Genomic DNA, 25,282 nt, shown 5'->3' with positions numbered 1-25,282 from the left:
GCAGACACACAGGGGAAAAGCCTTTTTCATGTTCTTAATGTTTTGCTTGGAAATCAACTCTTAAAAAGGAACCTGTCACCAGCAAAAAGGCTATTAACCTGCATATTCCTTGTAGATTGTGAGCCCTTGCACGCAGGGTCCTCTCTCCTACTGTACTAGTCGTGCCTTGTATTGTTTAAGATTATTGATTTTTTTTTTATTATGTATACCCCTCCTCACATGTAAAGCGCCATGGAATAAATGGCGCTATAGTAATAAATAATAATATACATGCGTAATCTGCAAGTTAATTGCATTAATAACTTGATTAGTACCTGCAAATAACTGAACGCTGCTGGCAGAAAATTAACTTTACTCTTCTTGGCAGCATTCGGTTTTAGTCAAAGTGGCGTCGCTGGTGTGGTTTAATTTACCGTTCTAAAGCTGTAATTGTGCCCGCAGCCTGACTGACACTGTCTCTGCATTGAGGTTGGTAGCCAGTCAGTGTCGGGGAGCGGTTATAGCCACTGCTCTGCGTTCTCAGAGCAGTGACTAAACTAGTGCTGGCGCCGCCCCTCCGACTGAAGCCGAATGCTGCCGGTGAGAATAAAGTACATTTTTTTTCCCAGAAGTATTCGGCTGCATGCAGGCACCGGGCGGGTTAGTAATGAGGTTTGAGAAAGGGAAAAGTCCCCAAAATGTTGCCGCAGGTGTATTTCCCTCATCATCGGTCAGTATCCCTGCTTTCGTGCTCAAACTATGGAAGTTCAAGTCTGCAAAGAGATCACCCACACCCAGGATGTCTGCAAGTTGGAAGCTTATTTAGCTTTTGCAGAAAAGCACCCCCTAAAGTATCTTTCCCCGACCATGTGTAATGCTTGGGACAGTGTTTTAGGGGTTGTACTAATCCTCCTTATTTTTTCAAGTTGATGCCAAAAAGTTTTGGTCTCATCTGACCACATGACCTTCTTCCATACCTCCTCTGGATCATCCAGATGGTCATTGGTGAACTTCCAATGGGCCTGTACTTGTGCTGGCGTGAGCAGGAGGACCAAACTGTAATGTTTAGAGACTGCGGTCTCAACTTTCTTCAGGTGATTGACAAGGTCCTCCTGGACGGACTCCTGATCTTTCTCAGAATCATCCTTACCCCACGAGGTGAGATCTTGCATAGGGCCCCAGACCGAGGAAGATTGACAGTCATCTTGTGTTTCTCCCATTTTCTAATAATTGTGCCAACAGTTGTTGCCTTCTCATCAAGCTAATGAGTGCAGAGTGGGAGGGCATCTTAAAGAAAAACTAACAGGTCTGTCCGAGCCAGAATTCTTGCCGGTTAACTATAATAATAATCTTTATTTATATAGCGCCAACATATTCCGCAGCACTTTACAGTTAAACAGTTCCAAACACAACAATCATAAGTAACATAGTAACAGTGTTAACAATAATATAATGATTAAAGCAAAATTAAACAACCCTGCTCATGAGAGCTTACAATCCACAATGAGGTGGGGGAGATACAAAGTACAGGTGTGTATTTACAATGATGTATTTACAGTGAAGGCCCAGCCATCTTTAGGGGGTGGGGGATAGGTGGAGATAGTGAATGGACTACACATGCACACTTCCACATAAAATGACTTTGATTAGGGAACGTGAAAGGTCGCTCTGAACAAATGTGTTTTGAGGGAGCGCCTAAAACTGCAAGTTGTGGTTGGTCCTAATTTCTTGGGGTAGAGCATTCCAAACGATTGGTGAAACGCGGGAGAAGTCTTGGAGTCGGGAGTGCGAGGTACAGATGAGTGCAGAGGTTAGTCGAAAGTCGTTTGCAGAGCGCAACAATCGGCTAGGCTGATAGACAGAAATGAGGGAGGAGATGTAAGGGGGTGTCACACTGTGGAGAGCTTTGTGGGTGAGAACAAGTAATTTGAATTGGATCTTATAATGAATGGGCAGCCAGTGTAATGACTGGCGAAGAGCGGACGTGTCTGAGTAACGATTAGCCAGGTGGATGACCCTGACATTAGCTCATATTAAAATCTAGTCCACACTTTATAAAATTAGTGTTTCTTATACCTGTTAGCAGCTGTTCAGGAATAAGCACACTAAGCCCTTAGTACTTTTCTGCCTATCTTTATCAGTCTACCAAGATGAAGAAGGCAGGGAGTAAGGCACGTGGTCGTAGTCGTGGAGGTGGATCAGGGAGAGGACGTGGGGATTCTTTGCCTGCTGCGGGCACCGGTGACTCATCATCCCTCAGTTTTAGCAGGGAACAGTACTTCATGTGCAGCTTTGAAGGAGCTCGCCAAACCCCGCTGCTGCGGGACGAACAAATTGAAGTCGCTGTAGGATGGATGGCAGCTAACGCATCGACTTCAATTAGTGCCAATCCTCTCAGGCACAGAGCACTGAAGAACACTCATTTGTCTCTTCTCCACCTGCCAAATTGCCCAGGCAGTCAGAGAGCCCAGGACAGGAGCCATCTCTACTTCTGTTCTCTGAATCTCTTGGCTTGGAAAGAGGGGTCCAGCCAAGCAGCATTCGAGAAATGGAAGAAGAGGCAGTATGCAGTGATGCCCAACAGCTTTGACTCTCTGAATCTGAAGAGGCGGGTGGGCCAGTGCCTACTCTGGTCAGCACACCTCAGTACGCATCTGATGATGAGACTCAGGTGCCACTTTCTGGTGCGTACTGTGCTGCCGAGACTACCCAGGAGAAGCAGTTGTTGGAAGAGGGTAGTGTAGATGTTGAGGTCCATGACCCATCATGGCGTGAGGTACAGGAAGGTGGTGGGAGCAGCTCTGAGGAAGAGACTCCCCAAATGGCCCAAAGAGGGAGGGGGAAGACTGCGTTGCCTGTAGCCTCCACTTCAGCACCCATTAAGAGCATGCCTCTTTCAAAAGCAAAAATGGGTGCTCCCAAGACTTGCAGTGCCTGGTCCTTTTTTGACACAGTTGCAGATGACATTTGCTTTGTCACATGCAAGCTGTGTCATCAGAAAGTCAAAAGAGGGAAAAGTGTCAGCAACCTCAATACCACAAATACAGTTAGGTCCATATATATTTGGACAGAGACAGCATTTTTCTAATTTTGGTTATAGACATTACCACAATGAATTTTAAACAAAACAATTCAGATGCAGTTGAAGTTCAGACTTTCAGCTTTCATTTGAGGGTATCCACATTAAAATTGGATGAAGGGTTTTTAGGGGTTTCAGCTCCTTAACATGTGCCACCCTGTTTTTAAAGGGACCAAAAGTAATTGGACAGATTCAATAATTTTAAATAAAATGTTTATTTTTAGTACTTGGTTGAAAACCCTTTGTTGGCAATGACTGCCTGAAGTCGGGAACTCATGGACATCACCAGACGCTGTGTTTCCAATTCATCCAATTTTAATCTGGATACCCTCAAATGAAAGCTGAAAGTCTGAACTTCAACTGCATCTGAATTGTTTTGTTTAAAATTCATTGTTGTAAAGTATATAACCAAAATTGGAAAAATGTTGCCTCTGTCCAAATATTTATGGACCTAACTGTATGTGGAAACATATGCGGACCAAGCACGTGGTGGAGTTACAAAAACACACTGGAGACCTAGGCCAACCAACAGCGGCACCTACCACCTCTTCAGCTCGTGTTGTAGCCTCTTCCTCCAGCTCACACACAGCTGGTTCGGCTTTCTCACAGAATCGCCATGGAAGAACCTCTGGCACTGTTGTCCAGAGACCTAGTGTAATTCTACCCACAGCACCACGTTCCCAGTCATCCTCACACTCCCAGCCCAATCTACAGCCATCGGCAGCACAGGCATGAGAGAAAAGGCGGCCATTCTCTGCAAACCACCCCCGAGCACAGGCTCTGAATGCTGGCATTGCAAAACTACTGTCCCTTGAAATGCTGTCATTCAGGCTGGTGGAGACTGACACCTTCCGTAACTTGATGGCATTGGCAGTCCCACAATACAACGTGCCCAGCCGCTTTTATTGCAGCAGGCAAGCCGTCCCTGCCCTGCAAAAGCATGTGGAGGGAAACATTAAACATGCGCTACTAAACACTCTCAGTAGCAAGGTCCACCTCACCACCGATGCGTGGACCAGTCACCATGGACAGGGAAGATACCTTTCCCTCACTGCCCATTGGGTCAATTTTGTGGAGCCGGGTACAGATCTTGTGAGTGGCGCTGTACGTGTTCTGCCAACTCCAAAGATTGCAGGTATCCAGTCTGTACACATTGCTTATCTGGATGATATTCTCATCTTCTCTCCAGATATTGACTCCCACCAGGGAGATGTTGGCAGAGTCTTCGACCTCTTACGGGCAAATTCCCTCTATGCAAAGTTGAAGTGTATGTTTGAGCAGGAGTCCTTACCTTTCCTGGGCTATATCATCTCCGCACAGGGATTGGCTATGGATCCTGCCAAACTACAGGCTGTGATGGACTGGCAAGAACCCCATTCTCTTTAAGCGGTTCAGCGCTTTATGGGGTTCATTAATTACTATTGCCAGTTCATTCCCCACTTCTCAACTTTGGTAGCTCCCTTGGTTGCCCTCACCAAGAAGGGAGCAAATCCCAAGTTGTGGTCTGAAGAGGTCTCCAGGGCTTTCTCTTCTATTAAGTCACATTTTGCTAGCACTCCCATCCTACATTGTCCTGATGTTGATAAGCCGTTCATAATGGAGGTGGATGCCTCATCCGTTGGTGCTGGAGCAGTCCTCTTCCAAAAGGATGCTCAAGGTCGGAAGCATCCTTGCTTCTTCTCCAAGACCTTCACACCAGCGGAGAGGAATTATTCCATCGGGGACAGGGAGTTGCTAGCAATGAAGTTGGCCTTCTCGGAGTGGAGACATCTTTTGGAGTGGGCTCGCTTTCCCTTCCAAGTATTCACGGACCACAAAAATTTGGTATATTTACAAACAGCCCAGCGGCTAAATTCTCGTCAGGCCAGATGGTCCTTGTTCTTCTCCCGGTTCCACTTCACCCTCCATTCTCTCGCTGGGGAGAAGAACATTCGTGCTGATGCCCTCTCTCACTCCGTTGTGTCATCTGAGGAGGAGGAATCGGAGCCTCGGCTTATTGTCCCTTTTGAGAGCCTGAGAACCGTAGCTCTAGTTTCGCTAGAGTCTGTGCCTCCAGGCAAGACTTTTATACCCATTAATTTGCGACCGGAGGTTCTCTCTTGGGCTCATTCGTCCAGGCTGGGTGGACACTTTGGGACAAAGAGGACATGTGAGCTGCTGGCAAGAACGTACTGGTGCCAAATATATGTCCGTGACGCCGGAGATTATATTCGGGCGTGTGTCTCCTGCGCCAAAAATAAGTCTCCTCGACCACGGCCACCTGGGATACTTTATCCCCTGCCGGTGGCAGACAGGCCCTGGGAGATGGTCAGGATGGACTTTTCCGTGGGTTTGCCCAAGTCTCGTGGCTGTACCATCATTTGGGTTATCACCGATCATTTTTCAAAAATGGTGCACTTGGTGCCGCTTCCAAGGCTACCTTCAGCACGGGCCTTGGCAGCGTTGTTTATAAAACACATCTTCCGCCTACACGATATGCCGGACAAAATTGTCAGTGACCGGGGTCCCAAGTTTGCGTCTCGGTTCTGGAGAGAGCTTTGTCGTCTTCTCATCATTGAGTTGAATCTCTCTTCCGCATATCATCCCGAGACGATTGGGTTGGTAGAGAGGACCAATCAGACCTTGGTCACATATCTGCGACATTATGTCTAAGCCAGGCAGGATGACTGGGCATCCTTGTTATCATGGGCGGAGTTTGCGCTGAACAACACTGTAGCCGACTCCACTGGACAGACCCCATTCCTCCTTAACTATGGTCCGCATCCGCGGGTACCTATGCCTATGCCCATGTCTTCCGCCAACTCCAGGGTGGCAGACTGGGCTGTGGAGGCACGGGACATTTGGGACCGCACTCAGGATGCCGTTCGGGCCTCCAAGGAGAGAATGAGGTTCACCGCCAATGCACATCAGCGCCCCACTCCGACCTTTGCTCCTGGCGACTTAGTGTGGCTCTCCGCCCGTAACATCAGGCTGCGAGTTGAGTCCACTAAGTTTGCACCTCGCTGTTTGGTCATAGACACTTGCCTGTGCCTAGAGAAGATTCTCCTTCATGATAGTCATTACTTTTGCCATTTTCTCCTGCAGCTGTGGAACACAGAATATTAGGAAGAAGGAAAAAGACATAAGATGATAATACACAGATAGGAATAATAGAGAGGAAATATTGGAGAACAATACATGTAATATTGAGATCGATCCAATCATTGTTTTATAAAAGAAATCTACTTATTAAACAAAGTTCTGCACCATACAAACACGGCTCCGCTACATACACATTGTACACACGGCTCTGTTCAGTACATGTCGTAGACACATGGCTCCACTCCATACAAACATGGCTCCTGTCCATACACAAACAACTCTGCTCTGTACATACTGTACATGCACGGCTCAGCACCGTACACCCTGTACACACACCGCTCCACTCAACACACCCTGTACACAGGCGGCTTCACTCCATATATCACACATGGCTCTGCTCCATACACCTCGTACACACAGCTCAGCTACATCAATGTAAACCATTCCTAACCCCACACATAAACTTCAGCTCATAAGGCAACATTATAACCAGCACAGCAGAGTCCTGCATACACTGAGGCCCCGATCATGTGACCCCCCTGACTCCTCCCCTCCTGTGACCTCATCACAGAACTGCCATATATGTGGAGTGCGGCTCTGCAGGTGAAGGTATGTGGAGATTCCCCATTTTTGGCGCATTAATATTAGAAATATATTGCTTGGTCTTCCAGACCTTATCTTGACCTCCACTGTTCCTGGTAACTGCTATTTCTTAATTACATTCCAACCTGAGGAAAGGGCTACTTGTAAACACTTTGTTATCTTCTTCTATCCTCCTCCTGCTTTGTGGCCTCCACCATTGTCAGAGCTCGGCAGCTGCTTAGAGCCCATGGCTGCTGTTTTTTGGCACAAGGTTGGAGGAGGCCGGGTTTTTACAAAGTTGGGAAATTTGCATCACCTGACCTTTCCTAACAATGATAGTGAACAAGCGATAACCCTAACAGGTTAATTAAGGTGTGAAACCTGGGTCAAAGTTAACCGAGCACATAAATCTCCAAGTGTGCCCAAACTTGTTCACAATAACAGCAAAAATATCTTCTACAATTGGGATAATTATCAGTTTAATACTTAGCAGCACATCTGCACTTTTATTATTTCCCTTTTTGCACAGTAACATTGCATACACTAGTCCCGTATTTTCAGTTTTCTTTTTAAAATATTTTTATTAGGTTTTGTATTAAAAACTGGGATTAGGGAAATGAGGGTAGGGAAGGGTTAACAGTAGACAGAGGAAGGGATCAATAAAATTAGAGAAGCCTAATAACAGTCTCTAACAAATACTGATTTGCAATGTGAAGAATGTTGTACGTAGATGTCATACTTAAATGTATACAATTCCGAGGAAAGAGGCACAAAATGGCAATTTTAAACCTTAAATTTGCTGTTCCAGATCTTCCATTTCTTAGGATATTTGTAAACACTGCTATTGTTAGCCGCAAATCTCCATTCCAGAGCGCTATGTTGGTGAATTTTGTCCAAAATATTTGAGAATTTGGATGTTTTGGGTTTTTTCCACCAGAATGCCAATGTATTTTTGACAACTAGGAGGATCTGTATGATGACATTTCTAACCGAGGGGTCAAATTGCTCAATGCCAAAAGAAAGAAGCTCCCTTTGAGGGGTGATCACAAAGTTGTCAGAAAAGGAGATAATATGGCGTGATACCTGGAACCAGAGATTTTTTATTATCGGACAGCCCCAAAATAAGTGAAAGAGATTACCCCGTTGTCCGCAGTCTCTCCAACACATAAGGGAGAGTGTTGATAGACTTGATTACACACAGGTGGATTCTATTTATCATCATTAGGCATTTAGGACAACATTGGATCATTCAGAGATCCACAATGAACTTCTGAAGTGAGTTTGCTGCACTGAAAGTAAAGGGGCCGAATAATATTGCACACCCCACATTTCAGTTTTTGAATTTTCACAAAAATTTTAAAATAACCAATAAATTTCGGTCAACTTCACAACTGTGTTCCACTTGTTGATTCTTCACCAAAAATGTACATTTGGTATCTTTATGTTTGAAGCATGATATGTGGGAAAAGGTTGAAAAGTTCCAGGGGGCTGAATACGTTCGCAAGGCACTGTAGCTATATAGGTTAATTTGGCTCCAAATGTTTTATTGTTTAGATTGCACAGCAGTGAAGAAAGGATTTCAAGATTCAAGGCTTTACCGTCAGGAGTTTTTGTATACTGACCTTTAGCATAATAAAAAGGACCAGTTCAGAAGAGAGTAAGGGTACCGTCACACTAAGCGACGCTGCAGCGATACCGACAACGATCCGGATCGCTGCAGCGTCGCTGTTTGGTCACTGGAGAGCTGTCACACAGACAGCTCTCCAGCGACCAACGATGCCGGTAACCAGGGTAAACATCGGGTTACTAAGCGCAGGGCCGTGCTTCGTAACCCGATGTTTACCCTGGTTACCATCGTTAAAGTAAAAAAAACAACCACTACATACTTACCTACCGCTGTCTGTCCCCGGCGCTGTGCTTCTCTGCTCTGGCTGTGAGCGCCGGGCAGCCGGAAAGCAGAGCGGTGACATCACCGCTCTGCTTTCCGGCCGCTGTGCTCACAGCCAGTGCAGGAGGAGTGCAGAGAAGCAGAGCGCCGGGGACAGACAGCGGTAGGTAAGTATGTAGTGGTTGTTTTTTTTACTTTAACGATGGTAACCAGGGTAAACATCGGGTTACTAAGCGCGGCCCTGCGCTTAGTAACCCGATGTTTACCCTTGTTACCAGCGAAGACATCGCTGAATCGGCATCACACACGCCGATTCAGCGATGTCAGCGGGAGAGCCAGCGACCAAATAAAGTTCTGGACTTTTTTCCCCGACCAGCGATATCACAGCAGGGGCCTGATCGCTGCTGCGTGTCACACTGGACGATATCGCTAGCCAGGACGCTGCAACGTCACGGATCGCTAGCGATATCGTCTAGTGTGACGGTACCTTAAGTTGTATTTAGATTTTATCTCGCTGAATGTAAGGAATTTAATCCCATTGTGGATATTCCCAATTCTCCTAATGCCAGATTTGTTTCATGATTCGGTCAGATGGAGGTTAAAAATTAAAGCTAATAAGTGTAGAGGAAATTTCATAACTTGCTCAATTTTATCAAAGTCTTTGTTAGGTGAGTAATCGTCTGAAAGGCTATCTGACTCCTCTGTAGACGGGTTAGCTTTTTTCTCTTGGTGACTAAGGGTACCGTCACACTATACGATTTACCTACGATCACGACCAGCGATATGACCTGGCCGTGATCGTAGGTAAATCGTAGTGTGGTCGCTGGGGAGCTGTCACACAGACAGCTCTCCAGGGACCAACGATGCCGAGGTCCCTGGGTAACCAGGGTAAACATCGGGTAACTAAGCGCAGGACCGCGCTTAGTTACCCGATGTTTACCCTGGTTACAAGCGTTAAACTAAAAAAAAAAAAACAGCACATACTTACATCTGGTGTCCGTCAGGTCCCTTGCCGTCTCTGCTTCCCGCACTCAGTGACTGCCGGCCGTAAAGTGAAAGTGAAAGCACAGCCGCTGTGCTCTGCTTTCACTTTACGGCCGGCAGTCACAGTGCGGGAAGCAGAGACGGCAAGGGACCTGACGGACACCAGAATGTAAGTATGTGCTGTTTGTTTTTTTTTAGTTTAACGCTTGTAACCAGGGTAAACATCGGGTAACTAAGCGCGGTCCTGCGCTTAGTTACCCGATGTTTACCCTGGTTACAAGCGAACGCATCGCTGGATCGCATCGCTAGATCGCTAGATCCGTGTCACACACACCGATCTAGGGATGACAGCGGGAGATCCAGCGATGAAAGAAAGTTCCATACGATCTGCTACGACGTACGATTCTCAGCAGGATCCCTGATCGCTGCTGCGTGTCAGACACAGCGATATCGTAACGATATCGCTGGAACGTCACGAATCGTACCGTCGTAGCGATCGAAATGTTATAGTGTGACGGTACCCTAAGACCCTTTCATTTATACGATTTAGAGGTGTCCATTTCCTCTGTAGGTATCACAGATTGCGTCAGTGGTTTGGTGTCTCCTTAAGTGTCACCTTTGAAAAAAAGTGAGCTGGGATTTGTTTTAGCTGTTTTTTTTTGGGCCAACCCCTCCTTTTATTGTCTTATTATATGTCGGGATATATGATTGTTTTGGATAGGAAGGTTTTGATTCATCTCCTTTTAGTGGAGACCTAGATTGAATAGGACTTAATAGGTTTGGGAAGTCCTCATATGATTTTGAGAGAGCTCCCAGGGAGGTCTGTCTGTTTTTTTGAGATTTGTTTTTGAACTTCCCTCCAGCTGGCTCCATTTTAAGTCCACTGCTCCCAACAAGCCGTCAACCAGTAATTTTCACGAGAGCTGTATATGATAGCACAGTTCAGAGTATATATGTAGAATTTATAACCTGCAATATAGCATAATACAAACGAGATTTCAATATACTTGCAATAGAATTAAAGTTGACAAATAGACAAGTGGGTACACTATGACCATACAGTTTTGGCAAAGATGGTAGGTAGGCAAGTAGGTCAGGTGAGTGATACCATTAAGTAGATAGAGAGGTTGCGATGATGTAGATGTCTGTTTCCCAATAAGGAGATATGTTGTGGGAAGATAGACAACCAATCTTCTCATTGATACAGGCTTATATATCTTATTTAAGGGTCTCAGGAGTAAGAGGGTCAAACTCTGGTGTAGTACAATGCCAGGTAGACTTTACTCCTCAAGCCATGTGGTGCCACAGGATAAGATTTATAATGAATATACCTTTAAGTAGACTGCAAGGTTAAGGCATTATAGACAAAGTAGAGTATCTGCTATTAGGACTCGCAGAGTTAATTATATCTCGGGTCTTTAACCTAGGCGCTCAATACAGTACTGTTGCCTCCCATTATACATTCCCTTGCCATTCTATTTACTGACGGCACATTATTAGTGACGAGCGAGCACTAAAATGCTCGAGTGCTCATTGCTCGGGTTGAGCAAATTGGAATACTCAGGTACTCGGCCAGAACAAAGAGCCCAATGTAAGTCTATGGGAGACACAAGTATTTTTACCGCGATTCCCTCCGGGGGTCCTTTTAAGGTCTAAAAACATCTGAAAATGATGGAAACACTGCTCAAATGACACATGAACATCATGGGGATTGCCCCTGAAAGCATTCCTGACTCCTAGTTCACAACTTTAAACAATTTTCTCTGAGATTCACGCCATTTTTCCGATGCCACAAAAAACACACTAAAACGAAACCAAAACGGATTTTGCTGGGAAATATGTCAAGGTACATCCTTTGTAGGTTAATGACTTGCCTGTAAGGCCAAATAATTATCCGCACACCAAAAATTTCCTCCCCTACTTGGGCTTAGTTCAGACGCAGCGTTTTTGAAGCGTTTTTCAACTTTAACATTGCTTTCAACCACTACAAATACATTCACTAGAAAATGTCATTGTAACATTTAACAACCCTAGCTGGCCATGTCGTGTGTGACACATAAGCAGACCCATCTTGTTTCATTTATGAAGGAGGGACTCTTAGGCTGTGTGCACATGTTTGGGAATTTTCTCTTTTTCTCGCGTTTTTTCCGCTATAAATCCGCGGAAAAAAAAACCGCATACATTAAGCATCCTATTATTAGAATGCATTCTGCATTTTTTGTGCACATGCTTTTTTCCTCAGCGGAATCACATTCCGGGAAAAAAAACGCAGCATGTTCATTCCTTGTGCGGAATCGTGGGGATTCTGCACACATAGGAATGCATTGATCCGCTTAATTTCCGCATGTGGCTATGCACACCATGTGGGAAGTAAGCGGATCATGTGCGGTTGGTAACCAGGGTGGAGGACAGGAGACTCTCCTCCAGGCCCTAGGTACCATATAATTGTCCCCCGGCAGGCTTCCTGCTCCTCGCGATGCTCCGATCCCAGTAATGCATTGCAAAAATTACCTGTGATGACGTACGGTCTCACGAGACCGCTACGTCATCTGGGGTCATGCCGCAAAGCATTACTGGGACCGAAGCATCACGAGGAGCAGGAAGCCTGCCGGGGAATGCTGGAAGGTGAGAATATCATTATTTTTTATTTTAAAAAAGGGAGAGGGAAAGGAAAAGGGAGAGGGAAAGGCTGTCAGGGACGCCAGAAGGTGAGAATATCACAATTTATTATTTTTTTTATTATTTTTAACATTAGATCTTTTTACTATTAATGCTGCATAAGCAGCATCAATAGTAAAAAGTTGGTCACACTTGTCAAACACTATGTTTGACAAGTGTGACCAACTTGCCAATCACTTTTCCAAGCGATGCTACAGATCGCTTGGAAAACGTTAGCATTCTGCAAGCTAATTACGCTTGCAAAGCGCTAGTGTTTATCGGGAAAACGCATGCGGAATTGGATATACTTGTGACAGGAGTTGTGGAATTGCCGCGGAAATTTCCGCAGCAATACTGCAACGTGTGCACTTAGCCTTAAAGTCACAGGGCCTATTTTTATTGGTGCATCAGGCAGCATTAATCTTCTTAAAGGGCCATTATTAAATAGTGGGTCTCCTAAACTGTTGTAGCCTAGGCTGTGAGTGGATGGGCTGCCAAGAATTACAATGCACCACAATACCCCTGTCATAAGATGTCCAGGAGGGCCTCCTGAAAAAATGTTGCATTGAATGCAAGGCCTGCCCTGCTATCAATTCATATGCACCCCAATATGCCTTTGAACCCACATAGTGGATGGGCCCATGCAAATTCACTTCACAATATTCATTTTGTACTCCGGTACTCCTTTTTTTACACATTGGCAGCAAAGCCAGCCCTGCTGCATAGTCAGTCATATGCACCCCATTATGCCTTGGAATCCACATACTGGATGGGCCCATGAAAATCCACTTCACAATATGCATTTTTTACACCCGTACTCCTTTGTTTTACACATTGTCAGGAAGGCCAGCCCTGCTACATAGTCAGTCATATGCATCCCATTACACTTTGGAACTCACATACTGGATGGGCCCATGAAAATCCACTTCACAATATTCATTTTGTACTCCCGTACTCCTTTGTTTTACACATTGGCAGCAAGGCCAGCCCTGCTACATAGTCAGTCATATGCATCCCATTACGCCTTGGAACCCACATACTGGATGGGCCCATGAAAATCCACTTCACAATATTCATTTTGCACTCCCGTACTCCTTTGTTTTACACATTGGCAGGAAGGTCAGCCGTGCTGCATAGTCATATGCATCCCATTACGCCTTGGAACCCACATTCTGGATGGGTCCATGAAAATTCACTTTACAATATTCATTTTGTTACAATATTCATTACATATGTGGGGGTAAACCACTGTTTGGTTGCATGGCAGAGCTCGGAAGGGAAGGAGCGCCGTTTGACTTTTCAATGCAAAATTAGCTGGAATTAAGATGGGACGCCATGTTACATTTGGAGAGCCCCTGATGTGCCTAAACATTGAAACCCCCCACAAGTAACACCATTTTGGAAATTAGACCCCCTAAGGATCTTATCTAGTTGTGTTGAGAGCTTTGAACCCCCAAGTATTTCACTACAGTTTATAAAGCAGAGCCGTGAAAATAAAAAATCATTTTTTTCCCTACAAAAATGTTTTTTTAGCCCCCCAAATTTTTATTTTCCCAAGGTTAACAAGAGAAATTGGACCCAAGAAGTTGTCCAATTTGTCCTGAGTTCGCTGATTCCTCATCGTTTTGGGGTAAACCCCTGTTTGGGCGTACGGGAGAGCTCGGAAGGGAAGGAGCACTGTTTTACTTTTTCAACGCAGAATTGGCTGGAATTGAGATCGGACGCCATGTCGCGTTTGGAGAGCCCTGATGTGCCTAAACAGTGGAAACCCCCAATTCTAACTGAAACCCTAACCCAAACATACCCCTAACCCTAATCCCAACCACACCCCTAACCCCAACTCCAACACACCCCTACCCCTAACCCTAATCCCAACCATAACCCTAACAACACCCCTAACCCTGACACACCCCTTGTTAGGGCTAGCGGAACACACCAAATTATAAGAGAGATGGTATAAGGTGCGTTCGCAGCCCGGGGTCCACCGTGCAGAGATGGAACCTGCTGCTAAGTAATGACGGACTATATGGAGGTACAATGTGGACATACACACAGGTTAACTTCACCCTGTGTGAAGGAAGCACACCCTGTTGCGTCACAGGGCCGCGGTACCACACCAAGAGCGCAAGCAAGGAGTCTCAGGACTCTATCCCAAGACACAGGATTAGAGTACGTTCAGACCACTTGCGCTCGACACCACAAATGGGGTGTCAAAGTAACAAAAAATATAACTTAAAGCACAAGCGTGCTGTGCCGCTTTGGCGGACGCCACTAACCACCCAGACCTGGGATTGGAAAGTGCTCTATAAGCGCACGGCGCCGCACTGGCGGTTACAGCAATAGACGCTGTATCGTGTGTCTTTATGTTGACAGCTTAGTCGGGTGCTAGACAGCAAGCATCCACCTTTTGCAAACAGTCATACACAAGGGGAGAGATTTTAAAGAACGACTTGCACTCATCAACAAACACACGATTCAAAATGTACCCTAGCGCATGGCAGTGCGGCCATGTGAACCTTTTATAGCTGCAGCAAGAACAGGACCTTCCCAGAAGGACCAATGGGAGTCAGCCACAGAAGAAGAACGCCTTCAGGACCTTCCTAAAAGACCAATGGGATTTGTTGCAGTATCTAAGCATGTGACCCTTGATTTCCAATGAGAGATCTTTCCCTGGGCATGCTCAGAAAGGGAAGAGCAGGACTTAGTCCCAAACACGTCTGCTCGCCGCTGCCCAGTACTGGCTCCAATGGCAGAAGCTGGAAAGGCAGCAGTAACCAGTCGTCCAGTATCAGCCTGAGCCAGACGCTGGGACCGACGTCCACTGCGGCTGGAGAAGAATGGGAGACCGCAGCGGAGATGGTTTGAGATTCCCTCTGTGCAGAGGCAGGATCTCGACAAACCCCTAACCGTAATCCCAACTGTAAATGTAATCCTAACCCAAATGGAAATAAATACATTATTTTTAATTTTTTTATTTTTCCCTAACTAAGAAGGTGATGCTGGGGGGTTTGATTTACTTTTATAGCGCGTTTTTTAGCAGATTTTTATGATTGGCAGCCGTCACACACTAAAAGATGCTTTTTATTGCAAAAAATATTTTTTGGCATTACCACATTTTGAGAGCTATAATTTTTCCATATTTTGGTCCACAGAGTCACGTGAGGTCTTGTTTTTTGCGGGACGAGTTGATGTTTTTATTGGTAACATATTCGGGCATGTGACATTTTTGATCGCTTTTTATTCTGATTTTTGTATGTAGTATGACCAAAAAACAGCTATTCATGAATTTCTATTGGGGGGGGGGGCATTTATACCGTTCCTCGTTTGGTAAAATGTATAAAACAGTTTTATTCTATGGGTCAGTACGATTACAGCGATATCTCATTTATAGCTTTTTTTATGTTTTGGAGCTTTTATACGATAAAAACTATTTTATAGAAAAAATAATTATTTTTTGCATTGCTTTATTCTGAAGCCTATAACTTTTCTATATTTTTGCTGATGATGCTCTATGGCGGCTTGTTTTTTTCAGGACAAGATGACGTTTTCAGCGGTACCATGGTTATTTATATCCATCTTTTTGATTGCATGTTATTCCACTTTTTGTTCGGCGGTATGATAAAGCATTGTGTTTTGCCTCGTTTTTTTTTTGTTTTGTTTTTTTTATGGTATTCACTGAAGGGGTTAACTAGTGGGAGAGTTTTATGGGTTGGGTCGTTACGGATGTTGCGATACTAAATGTGTATTTTATTGTTTTTTTTATTTAGAGGAATGTATTTAGTGGAACAATATTTTTTTTATTATTTATTTAGGAATTATTATTATTTTTTTTTTTTTTTTTACACATGTAAATATTTTTTTTTTACTTTGCCCCAGGGGGAGACATCACAGTAAAGTGACAGATTGCTGATCTGACACTTTGCTGTGCACTGTGTCAGATCAGCGATCTGACAAGTACAGCAGGGAGGCTTCCCGGCGCCTGCTCTGAGCAGGCGCTGGTAAGCCACCTCCCTGCAGGACCAGGATGCAGCCCCGCTGACATTTTGGATCCAGGGCCTGCAGGGAGTAGAAGGTAGGAGACCCTTGGAGCAACGCGATCACATTGCGTTGCTCCGAGGGTCTCAGGGAAGCCCACAGGGAGCCCCCTCCCTGCGTGATGCTTCCCTATACTGCCGGAACACTGCAATCATATTTGATCGCAGTGTGCCGGGGGTTAATGTGGCGGGGCGGTCCGTGACCGCTCCTGGCACATAGTGCCGGATGTCAGCTGTGATAGTCAGCTGACACCCGGCCACGATCAGCCGAGCTCCCCCCGTGAGCGCAGCTGATCGCGCTGGACGTACTATCCCGTCACTGGAAATTAAGTCCCAGGTCATCTTGACGTGATTGTACGTCCAATGGGATTAAGGGGTTAAATGTGATCTCATCTAAAAATCATGAGGAACTGATCTCGAACTTCTCTGTGTGATCACTCCTCTAGGAATAAAGTGAACTCTCTGGCTAATAAACCTTTTATGTGTCTCTAATACAGCCCTCTATTTTATTAAATTAGGTGTGTTATCAATGACCCTTTTACCAATACTTCATGAAGATCCTATCTTGGCTTCCATATTGCAATCAAGATACAATGTGGTTGCAAGAAGAGCCCCTACTGTAGGGAACATGCTATCTCCTAGCATGTTCCTATCAAAAACTTCACATGGAACAAGGCTTGATATTAAAGGTAGTTACAAATGCGGAACTACAAATTGTAAAACCTAAAAAAGGGGAAGCTGTGGAAACTGTTATGGCTGGCAATCAGGCAACACAGCGTGCAGTAATCAGCGCACATACAGAGATCTGGCAATAACCAAAAACAATAGGACGAGCTCTGAGACGTGGAATCTCTGTAGACTGCAGTACCTGATCTATCCTCACACAACTATAAGCAGCAGTGGATTGCGCCTAACAACTACCTATGCAACTCGGCACTGCCTGAGGAGCTGACTAGCCTGAAGATAGAAATACAAGCCTGACTTACCTCAGAGAAATACCCCAAAGGAATAGGCAGCCCCCCACATATAATGACTGTTAGCAAGATGAAAAGACAAACGTAGGAATGAAATAGATTCAGCAAAGTGAGGCCCGATATTCTAGACAGAGCGAGGATAGCAAAGAGAACTATGCAGTCTACAAAAAACCCTAAAACGAAAACCACGCAAAGGGGCAAAAAGACCCACCGTGCCGAACTAACAGCACGGCGGTGCACCCCTCTGCTTCTCAGAGCTTCCAGCAAAAGACAATAGCAAGCTGGACAGAAAAAAAACAGAAAACAAACTAGAAGCACTTATCTAGCAGAGCAGCAGGCCCAAGGAAAGATGCAGTAGCTCAGATCCAACACTGGAACATTGACAAGGAGCAAGGAAGACAGACTCAGGTGGAGCTAAATAGCAAGGCAGCCAACGAGCTCACCAAAACACCTGAGGGAGGAAGCCCAGAGACTGCAATACCACTTGTGACCACAGAAGTGAACTCAGCCACAGAATTCACAACAGTACCCCCCCCTTGAGGAGGGGTCACCGAACCCTCACCAGAACCCCCAGGCCGACCAGGATGAGCCACATGAAAGGCAAGAACAAGATCTGGGGCATGGACATCAGAGGCAAAAACCCAGGAATTATCTTCCTGAGCATAACCCTTCCATTTGACCAGATACTGGAGTTTCCGTCTAGAGACACGAGAATCCAAAATCTTCTCCACAATATACTCCAATTCCCCCTCCACCAAAACAGGGGCAGGAGGCTCCACAGATGGAACCATAGGTGCCACGTATCTCCTCAACAACGACCTATGGAATACATTATGTATGGAAAAGGAGTCTGGGAGGGTCAGACGAAAAGACACCGGATTGAGAATCTCAGAAATCCTATACGGACCAATAAAACGAGGTTTAAATTTAGGAGAGGAAACCTTCATAGGAATATGACGAGAAGATAACCAAACCAAATCCCCAACACGAAGTCGGGGTCCCACACGGCGTCTGCGATTAGCGAAAAGCTGAGCCTTCTCCTGGGACAAGGTCAAATTGTCCACTACCTGAGTCCAGATCTGCTGCAACCTGTCCACCACAGAATCCACACCAGGACAGTCCGAAGACTCAACCTGTCCTGAAGAGAAACGAGGATGGAACCCAGAATTGCAGAAAAATGGAGAGACCAAGGTAGCCGAGCTGGCCCGATTATTAAGGGCGAACTCAGCCAACGGCAAAAATGACACCCAATCATCCTGGTCAGCGGAAACAAAACATCTCAGATATGTTTCCAAGGTCTGATTGGTTCGTTCGGTCTGGCCATTAGTCTGAGGATGGAAGGCCGAGGAGAAAGATAGGTCAATGCCCATCCTACCACAAAAGGCTCGCCAGAACCTCGAGACAAACTGGGAACCTCTGTCAGAAACAATATTCTCAGGAATGCCATGTAAACGAACCACATGCTGGAAGAACAAAGGCACCAAATCAGAGGAGGAAGGCAATTTAACCAAGGGCACCAGATGGACCATTTTAGAAAAGCGATCACAGACCACCCAAATGACCGACATTTTTTGAGAAACGGGAAGGTCAGAAATGAAATCCATCGAAATATGTGTCCAAGGCCTCTTCGGGACCGGCAAGGGCAAAAGCAACCCACTGGCACGTGAACAGCAGGGCTTAGCCCTAGCACAAATTCCACAGGACTGCACAAAAGCACGCACATCCCGTGACAGAGATGGCCACCAGAAGGATCTAGCAACCAACTCCCTGGTACCAAAGATTCCTGGATGACCGGCCAGCACCGAACAATGAAGTTCAGAGATAACTTTACTAGTCCACCTATCAGGGACGAACAGTTTCTCGGCCGGACAACGATCAGGTTTATTAGCCTGAAATTTCTGCAACACTCTCCGCAAATCAGGGGAGATGGCAGACACAATGACTCCTTCCTTGAGGATACTCGCCGGCTCAGATAACCCCGGAGAGTCGGGCACAAAACTCCTAGACAGAGCATCCGCCTTCACATTTTTAGAGCCCGGAAGGTATGAAATCACAAAATCAAAACGAGCAAAAAATAACGACCAACGGGCCTGTCTAGGATTCAAGCGCTTGGCAGACTCGAGATAAGTCAAGTTCTTATGATCAGTCAATACCACCACGCGATGCTTAGCACCCTCAAGCCAATGACGCCACTCCTCGAATGCCCACTTCATGGCCAGCAACTCTCGGTTGCCCACATCATAATTACGCTCAGCAGCAGAAAATTTCCTGGAAAAGAAAGCACATGGTTTGAACACTGAGCAACCAGAACCTCTCTGTGACAAAACCGCCCCTGCACCAATCTCAGAAGCATCAACCTCGACCTGGAACGGAAGAGAAACATCAGGTTGACACAACACAGGGGCACAGCAAAAACGACGCTTCAACTCCTGAAAAGCTTCCACGGCAGCAGAAGACCAATTAACCAAATCAGCACCCTTCTTGGTCAAATCGGTCAATGGTCTGGCAATGCTAGAAAAATTACAGATGAAGCGACGATAAAAATTAGCAAAGCCCAGGAATTTCTGCAGACTTTTTAGAGATGTCGGCTGAGTCCAATCCTGGATGGCCTGAACCTTAACCGGATCCATCTCGATAGTAGAAGGGGAAAAGATGAACCCCAAAAATGAAACTTTCTGCACACCGAAGAGACACTTTGATCCCTTCACGAACAAGGAATTAGCACGCAGTACCTGGAAAACCATTCTGACTTGCTTCACATGAGACTCCCAATCATCCGAGAAGATCAAAATGTCATCCAAGTAAACAATCAAGAATTTATCCAGATACTCACGGAAAATGTCATGCATAAAAGACTGAAAAACAGATGGAGCATTGGCAAGTCCGAACGGCATCACCAGATACTCAAAATGACCCTCGGGCGTATTAAATGCCGTTTTCCATTCATCTCCCTGCCTGATTCTCACCAGATTATACGCACCACGAAGATCAATCTTAGTAAACCAACTAGCCCCCTTAATCCGAGCAAACAAGTCAGAAATCAATGGCAAGGGATACTGAAACTTAACAGTGATCTTATTAAGAAGGCGGTAATCAATACACGGTCTTAGCGAACCATCCTTCTTGGCTACAAAAAAGAACCCTGCTCCCAATGGTGACGACGATGGGCGAATATGTCCCTTCTCCAGGGACTCCTTCACATAACTGCGCATAGCGGTGTGTTCAGGTACGGACAAATTAAATAAACGACCCTTAGGGAATTTACTACCAGGAATCAAATCGATAGCACAATCACAATTCCTATGCGGAGGTAGGGCATCAGACTTGGACTCTTCAAATACATCCTGAAAGTCCGACAAGAACTCTGGGATGTCAGAAGGAATGGATGACGAAATAGACAAAAATGGAACATCACCATGTACTCCCTGACAACCCCAGCTGGTTACCGACATAGAGTTCCAATCCAATACTGGATTATGGGTTTGTAGCCATGGCAACCCCAACACGACCACATCATGCAAATTATGCAGTACCAGAAAGCGAATAACTTCCTGATGTGCAGGAGCCATGCACATGGTCAGCTGGGCCCAGTACTGAGGCTTATTCTTGGCCAAAGGTGTAGCATCAATTCCTCTCAACGGAATAGGACACCGCAAAGGCTCCAAGAAAAATCCACAACGTTTAGCATAATCCAAATCCATCAGATTCAGGGCAGCGCCTGAATCCACAAACGCCATGACAGAATACGATGACAAAGAGCACATTAAGGTAATGGACAAAAGGAATTTGGACTGTACAGTACCAATAACGGCAGAGCTATCGAACCGCCCAGTGCGTTTAGGACAATTAGAAATAGCATGAGTAGAATCACCACAATAGAAACACAGTCTGTTCAGACGTCTGTGTTCTTGCCGTTCTACTTTAGTCATAGTCCTGTCGCACTGCATAGGCTCAGGTTTACTCTCAGGCAGTACCGCCAGATGGTGCACAGATTTACGCTAGCGCAAGCGACGACCGATCTGAATGGCCAAGGACATAGACTCATTCAAACCAGCAGGCATAGGAAATCCCACCATTACATCCTTAAGAGCTTCAGAGAGACCCTTTCTGAACAAAGCCGCTAGTGCAGATTCATTCCACAGAGTGAGTACTGACCATTTCCTAAATTTCTGACAATATACTTCTACATCATCCTGACCCTGGCATAAAGCCAGCAGATTTTTCTCAGCCTGATCCACTGAATTAGGCTCATCGTAAAGCAATCCGAGCGCCAGGAAAAATGCATCAACATTACTCAATGCAGAATCTCCTGGTGCAAGAGAAAACGCCCAGTCCTGTGGGTCGCCGCGCAAAAAAGAAATAATAATCAAAACCTGTTGAATAGGATTACCAGAAGAATGAGGTTTCAAGGCCAAAAATAGCTTACAATTATTTCTGAAGCTCAGGAACTTAGTTCTGTCACCAAAAAACAAATCAGGAATCGGAATTCTTGGTTCTAGCATCGATTTCTGATCAATAGTATCTTGAATCTTTTGTACATTTACAACGAGATTATCCATTGAGGAGCACAGAGCCTGAATATCCATGTCCACAGCTGTGTCCTGAAGCACTCTAATGTCTAGGGGAAAAAAAAGACTGAAGACAGAGCTAAGAAAAAAAAATGATGTCAGGATTTCTTTTTTCCCTCTATTGGGAATCATTGGTTTGGCTCCTTGTACTGTTATGGCTGGCAATCAGGCAACACAGCGTGCAGTAATCAGTGCACATACAGAGATCTGGCAATAACCAAAAACAATAGGACGAGCTCTGAGACGTGGAATCTCTGTAGACTGCAGTACCTGATCTATCCTCACACAACTATAAGCAGCAGTGGATTGCGCCTAACAACTACCTATGCAACTCGGCACTGCCTGAGGAGCTGACTAGCCTGAAGATAGAAATACAAGCCTGACTTACCTCAGAGAAATACCCCAAAGGAATAGGCAGCCCCCCACATATAATGACTGTTAGCAAGATGAAAAGACAAACGTAGGAATGAAATAGATTCAGCAAAGTGAGGCCCGATATTCTAGACAGAGCGAGGATAGCAAAGAGAACTATGCAGTCTACAAAAAACCCTAAAACGAAAACCACGCAAAGGGGCAAAAAGACCCACCGTGCCGAACTAACAGCACGGCGGTGCACCCCTCTGCTTCTCAGAGCTTCCAGCAAAAGACAATAGCAAGCTGGACAGAAAAAAACAGAAAACAAACTAGAAGCACTTATCTAGCAGAGCAGCAGGCCCAAGGAAAGATGCAGTAGCTCAGATCCAACACTGGAACATTGACAAGGAGCAAGGAAGACAGACTCAGGTGGAGCTAAATAGCAAGGCAGCCAACGAGCTCACCAAAACACCTGAGGGAGGAAGCCCAGAGACTGCAATACCACTTGTGACCACAGAAGTGAACTCAGCCACAGAATTCACAACAGGAAACCACAAAATACGACCACGTGATCCAATAATATATATATTATATATATAAGCCACCTCCTATATATATAAGCTCCTCCTATACATAAAACAACTCGGCACAGACGGCAACAACCGTGGCACACGCTGCAAACACGTTTCCTGCAGCGGTGCTCCAGGTGCGCAGAACGTCTGTGGAGAAAATCTAATCTACCCGAAGACTTCATCCATTATAAGTTCATGCTAAAGACATACAATTCTGCCCTTCACCTCTCCAAACAAACCTATTTCAACACCCTCATCACCTCCCTGTCCAATAACCCTAAACGTCTCTTTGACACGTTCCAGTCCCTACTCAACCCAAGAGAGCAGGCCCCAACCACGGATCTCCGCGCTGACGATCTGGCCAATTACTTCAAAGAAAAAATTGACCACATTCGACAGGAAATCATCTCCCAATCTCTTCATACCATGCACTGTCCTCCCTCCCCCACTGCGTCTAGTTCACTCTCTGACTTTGAACCAGTTACAGAAGAAGAACTAAGCAAGCTCCTTGCATCCTCTCGCCCAACCACTTGCACCAGTGACCCCATTCCGTCACATCTCCTCCAGTCCCTTTCCCCGGCTGTCACCTCTCACCTAACAAAAATATTCAACCTTTCCCTCACTTCCGGTATTTTTCCCTCATTTAAGCATGCCATCATACATCCATTACTTAAAAAACCATCCCTCGACCAAAACTGTGCCGCTAATTATAGACCTGTCTCTAATCTTCCCTTCATCTCTAAACTCCTCGAACGCCTGGTCCACTCCCGTCTTACCCGCTATCTCTCAGATAACTCTCTTCTAGACCCTCTTCAATCTGGCTTCCTCTCTTTACACTCTACTGAAACTGCCCTCACTAAAGTCTCTAGTGACCTACTAACAGCTAAATCTAATGGTCACTACTCCATGCTTATTCTCTTGGATCTCTCTGCAGCATTCGATACTGTGGATCATCAGCTCCTCCTCACTATGCTCCGCTCCATCGGCCTCAAGGACACCGTTCTCTCCTGGTTCTCCTCCTATCTCTCTGACCGATCCTTCACTGTATGTTTTGCTGGTTCCTCCTCCTCTCACCTTCCCCTTACTGTTGGGGTTCCTCAAGGATCAGTCCTAGGCCCCCTTCTCTTCTCGTTGTATACTGCCCCTATTGGACAAGCACTCAGTAGATTTGGTTTCCAGTACCATCTCTATGCTGATGACACCCAATTATACACTTCTGCTCCTGATATCTCGCCTGCCTTATTAGAAAACACCAGTGATTGTCTTACCGCTGTCTCTAACATCATGTCCTCCCTCTATCTGAAACTAAACCTGTCAAAAACTGAACTCCTCGTGTTCTCTCCTTCTACTAACCTACCTTTGCCTGACATTGCCATCTCCGTGTGCGGTTCCACCATTACTCCAAAGCAACATGCCCGCTGCCTTGGGGTCACCCTTGATTCTGACCTTTCATTCACCCCCCACATCCGATCACTGGCTCGCTCTTCTTATCTGCATCTCAAAAACATTTCTAGAATTCGCCCTTTTCTTACTTTCAACTCTGCAAAAACTCTTACTGTTTCACTTATTCATTCTCGTCTGGACTATTGTAACTCTCTACTAATCGGCCTCCCTCTTACCAAACTCTCCCTGCTCCAATCTGTCCTGAATGCTGCTGCCAGGATCATATTCCTCACCAACCGTTACACCGATGCCTCTACCTTGTGCCAGTCATTACACTGGTTACCCATCCACTCCAGAATCCAGTACAAAACTACTACCCTCATCCACAAAGCACTCCATGGCTCAGCACCACCCTATATCTCCTCTCTGGTCTCGGTCTACCACCCTACCCGTGCCCTCCGCTCCGCTAATGACCTCAGGTTAGCATCCTCAATAATCAGAACCTCCCACTCCCGTCTCCAAGACTTTACACGTGCTGCGCCGATTCTTTGGAATGCACTACCTAGCTTAATATGATTAATCCCCAATCCCCACAGTTTTAAGCGTGCCCTAAATACTCATTTGTTCAGACTGGCCTACCACCTCAATGCATTAATGTAAGGATCCCTGTGTGGCCTATTTAAAAAAAATAAATAAAAAAAAAAAAAAAATGTTCTCATTCACTTTATGCAGTTAATAGCCCTCTGTGTCTGTACTGTTACATACTTAGGCAGTTATCTGGTTCATGCAGCTTTACATGAACACCCGAGCCTTACACTATGGCTGGTCCGAACAACGAAAGCAATTGTTACCATCCACCTCTCGTGTCTCCCCTTTTCCTCATAGTTTGTAAGCTTGCGAGCAGGGCCCTCATTCCTCCTGGTATCTGTTTTGAACTGTATTCCTGTTATGCTGTAATGTCTATTGTCTGTGCAAGTTCCCTCTATAATTTGTAAAGCGCTGCGGAATATGTTGGCGCTATATAAATAAAAATTATTATTATTATTATTATATTGAAATTTTTTTATTATAAACTTAAACTTAAATTCAGTGGCCAGTGTCAGGCAGCTGCTACAAAGGCAAATAAAATAATGGGATGCATTAAAA

The 25,282-nt window shown here is 45.5% G+C and overlaps 1 protein-coding gene across 1 annotated transcript in view; it reads left to right on the top strand.

The window, feature by feature from the left end:
* LOC138663370 (zinc finger protein 585A-like) overlaps positions 1-25,282 on the top strand; it is a 73,683-nt gene that overhangs the window by 21,964 nt on the left and 26,437 nt on the right. The window lies entirely within an intron of this gene.

Source organism: Ranitomeya imitator, chromosome 2 (genome assembly GCF_032444005.1).
Source record: "Ranitomeya imitator isolate aRanImi1 chromosome 2, aRanImi1.pri, whole genome shotgun sequence".
Lineage (NCBI taxonomy): Eukaryota > Metazoa > Chordata > Amphibia > Anura > Dendrobatidae > Ranitomeya > Ranitomeya imitator.
Note: the sequence above shows the minus strand (reverse complement) of the source record. Positions and strands in the feature narration are given on the sequence as shown.